Genomic DNA, 4,183 nt, shown 5'->3' on the forward strand with positions numbered 1-4,183 from the left:
GCTCGTGGTTCTCCTGCAGAGGCTCGTGGTTCTCCTGCAGAGGCTCATGGTTCTCCTGCAGAGGCTCGTGGTTCTCCTGTAGAGGCTCGTGGTTCTCCTGCAGAGGCTCGTGGTTCTCCTGCAGAGGCTCATGGTTCTCCTGCAGAGGCTCGTGGTTCTCCTGCAGAAGCTCGTGGTTCTCCTGCAGAGGCTCATGGTTCTCCTGCAGAAGCTCATGGTTCTCCTGCAGAACGCCGCTTCAACACATGACGACGTTTAAAACGTTTCTGTTCTTCATTTATGTTAATTTCTCAAAAACCAGAGAAACTGAATTTTCTGCTAAAACGCAGAGAACTGGGGGCAATGGCCTCCCTAACAAGATGGTGGCCCCCACTGGCCCCCCTTGCTGATCTGACCTCACATCAGTGTTGATGTTCTTGTTCTTTGTTGAATAAAGAAGAATAAACTTTACATTAACTTAGTTTTTAAACGTGGCGCAGCGTTTTAATTTAATAATGTCATTTATACAAAAAAAACTTGGACATTATATGTTGGAAAGTTTTAATTTTAAGGAAAATTTTTCAAATTCTAAATGAATAAATACAACAATTTACAATAAATCTGTGATTTTCTTTGATATTTTAAAGTTATTAATTTTCAAGGAAAAATAACTTTAAAGGTTTGAAGTTCTAAACTTACGAAGAAAATACATGAATAAAAAAACTCAGCTTATTATTGAGATTTGTAAATTACAAGTTTACGAGAAAAAAAGCCGAAGTTTCCTGAAATAAAGTTGTACATTTAGCTGAAACTCACACTTTCATATAAAACTGAACAATCTGAGGAAACTTTTCTTTTGGTAAAATTAAGAATTTAATCCAGGAAAATTTGACTTTGTTGTGAATGTATGAAATATCAGAGAAAAATAGTTTTATTCTCATAAATCTTTGCATCATAAACTGTTTTATTTAAAATTAAGGACTCTTCATCGTAAGAGAATATAAAAAACATTACGTTAATGTACGACAAATATTAGAACTTCTGAGAGTTTGATCAGATTTTAGCCCCGCCCATCAGCTCCAACTCATCCTTCTTGTTTTCACCGGTTGTTCGAGCCGTGGGAACGTCGGGGGGGTCGGGGGGGGTGAACCGTGGCACCAGAGCCTTTGGGTTTCAGAGCTTGTCCGCCACTCGTTGATCTGATGTTCTGAACCTTTCTGTATCGCTCCATGTCGTGACTGTGCAGCAGCGGGAGCCGGGCTTCGACATGATCATCCCCAGAGCTTCCACCGGCTCTGTGGCCCACAGCGGGAGCAGCACCCCCTCCCCACACCCCCACGGCAGGACAACCAACCAACATCACCGATGAGCGTAGGTCGAACTCCTCTCCGCGTCTCCTCCACTGCTCCTCGTTATCACCTGACTCTGTTCCTGCTGTTTCCATGGCAACGTCTTCCTGAATCACCTCTTTGTCCGGGTTTCTCCTTACCTTGTCTTCTCTTTCAAAGTCTCTGACCTCTGCTGTCCAACGTGCACTGAGCTCCTTCTGTCTGCGCACGTGGATGTTGTGATGAAAGGTTTTCATTTGACATGATGGCTCTTCTCTGCTCGTTAGCGTGTGTTTGTTTAAATGGAAGGATTGTACGACCTGAAGGTTTAAAAGGTGCTTCTGAGAAGTTTGTAGTTCATCTTCCACAATTTTATGGTAAATTTAAAACGCGTGTGCATTTAATCCGCTTGCCCACTGGTTTGTGGCAGCGTTGATGTTTTGCTAACAGAATTAGCAGCTCACATAGAGAAGAGTCCTGAGCTTCCTGTAAAGAACGATTATGTAAATTAGGTCGTAAACTTTATTAAACGTTTGGAAGTCCTTGCAGAAGGTGGTTCGCTTATGTAAAAAATTATAAACGGAAATCCTTCTGTTGTCTAAAAGTTAAATACACAAGAATCATCAAAGAGAAGCTAAAGTAAAAAAAGTTCAGTCACTTCTTTGACTCTTGTCCACCTAAATAAAGCTGCTCTCCTTCACAGGCACTTTTCAAGCCTTCAGTATTTTATTCCTTTAGTTTGAATCTTCAGAGGATTTTAGTTTTTTAATCTGTTAATTGTTGCGCTTGTTTTTGTGCAGGACCGGGGTCTGGGTCACCCGTCCCTGTGGTGATCAGGATAACTTCACTTCACTTCTGCTTGTTTGCACCTGCTGACTCTTTTCCTGCTAACATTCGTGGTTCCCTAAGCTGGTTCTGAGAGGACCGCTTGGACCCGACGCACACGTAGATAAACCCGGTGACTGGTTTTCCGTGCTCCGCTCGGTACTCGACGGAGGAGAAAGTCCGGGGGTGAAGCTTCAGAACAGAAACTTTTTGCTTCCTTTTCACCGCAGACCCAGAACGACTCGGCACTGACGGAACGCTGCGGCCGAACCGTCCAACGGACCGTTTGGATCCTGTCTGTCCCCACATGCCACCAGACCAGGTCTTACTGGTACCAGGACCTGCAGCCTCCAGTTTAATTCTAATGTTCATGTAAATGTTTTTGTGCCTCTGACGTGTTCATGACTGCAGGAGAACATGGCTTCATGTAAAGAGTTATTAATTCTACACTGCTGGGAATAATCTGTAAAAATGTGTTTATTTAATCTATTTAAACTGCTACAATGTGCTAATTATTTTTATTTCATCTCTACCAATCAAAGAAAGATGAAAGCTCAGAGCTGAACTCCTGCCTGCCTTCTTTTTATCGTATTTTAAAAAGTGAAGATAACGTCTTTTTCAAAAACGCGTTTTACTTCAAGATGTTCACTCAAAACTGTTTTTGTCTGCGTTGCCATGAGATGATCTGCTGCGTTGCCATGAGATGATCTGCTGCGTTGCCATGAGATGATCTGCTGCGTTGCCATGAGATGATCTGCTGCATCACAAAGTTCCTGACAGGATGTTTTACACGTTTTATTTATTCATTAAATGTACAGTTTGAAATGACGCATGAATAAACTCCATCGACCGTGAAGCAACAGCTGTTTCACTGCAAAGTCTGTGAACTGTTCCGTTTGACTCCGTGTATGAATTTTTATATTTTTAAACGGTACGGACGTCAAACAGTTTAACAAACTAATAAAGTTTATTACATGACAAAAAAGGAAAAGTGTGACGTTGGCTGCTTTGCATAAATTAAAACATTTCTTCGTGGACTGCAAATCGCCCGCCGTCTTTCACGTCGAAGGTTTAAACAAAGGTCTTGTGATCTGGCAGCACTCGGATTGTGTGTAAAGAACGACTCTCAGCTACTACCACACAATGTTAACAATTGTAAAACACATGAATTATAGATGTTTCTGTGTTTTAAAGGTCCAGTAACCATGGCAACCACCCTAAATGAGGTCAACTCCAAAGAGTAATCAGGCGTGGGCGGCACTTCGTGTTTGTCCTGAAAGTTTTATTGGATTCTGTTTAAACATTGATGAGATATTTTGCTAACAGACAACAAATAAAACAAAGGCATGTTTACCTGCGAGAGTTCATCAGAAGCAACAAAACGCTTTAAAACGTGTAATAAAGCACAGGAATCAGTTTATCTGTCCAATGGCCTCTTTTGGCCCTCAGGCCAGATGTTGCCCACAACTGGTTAGTGCCTCTGACTAGTCCTGACCAGCTGCAGTCCAGGAAGTTACATGATCATCCACCTTCCATGGTGGTGGGCAGCACGTGCTGAACCTCTTTGTTTGAGCCGCCTCCTTTTTAAAACCTGTTTCTAAACTTGTATTAGAAACAGACCGACCGCTGTAAGAAGTTAGTTTCTGTCAAATCTCAGTCAGAGAACCCCCCACAACACACACACGCACGCACACACAACACGCAACACACACACACACAACACACGCACGCACACAACACATACACACACACACGCACACACACGCACACAACACACACACACGCACACGCACACACACGCACACACACATTGTGTGTCTAATGTCCACACACTTTGTCAACAGAGAGGACAAGAGGTGCAGTGAGTGTTTGTACAGACTGAGAGCTGCGTCATCAGAGGAGACAGTTTCCATAAACTGAATTAAAACAAACCTGTTCAAACACTGAGCTGTTTCTGACTGGTTACAGGATCAGAACTGGTTTCTGACTGGTTAAAGGATCAGGACTGGTTTCTGACTGGTTACAGGATCAGAACTGGTTTCTGACTGGTT

General features: G+C 42.7%; 1 protein-coding gene across 1 annotated transcript in view; it reads right to left on the bottom strand.

Annotated features, from left to right (window-relative positions):
* st6galnac (ST6 (alpha-N-acetyl-neuraminyl-2,3-beta-galactosyl-1,3)-N-acetylgalactosaminide alpha-2,6-sialyltransferase) overlaps window positions 1-4,183 on the bottom strand; it is a gene marked incomplete at its 5' end in the record, with an annotated part of 28,709 nt that overhangs the window by 20,749 nt on the left and 3,777 nt on the right.

The sequence above is a fragment of the Nematolebias whitei genome, chromosome 17 (assembly GCF_014905685.2).
Source record: "Nematolebias whitei isolate Nwh7 chromosome 17, NemWhi1, whole genome shotgun sequence".
NCBI classification, from domain to species: Eukaryota; Metazoa; Chordata; class Actinopteri; order Cyprinodontiformes; family Rivulidae; genus Nematolebias; species Nematolebias whitei.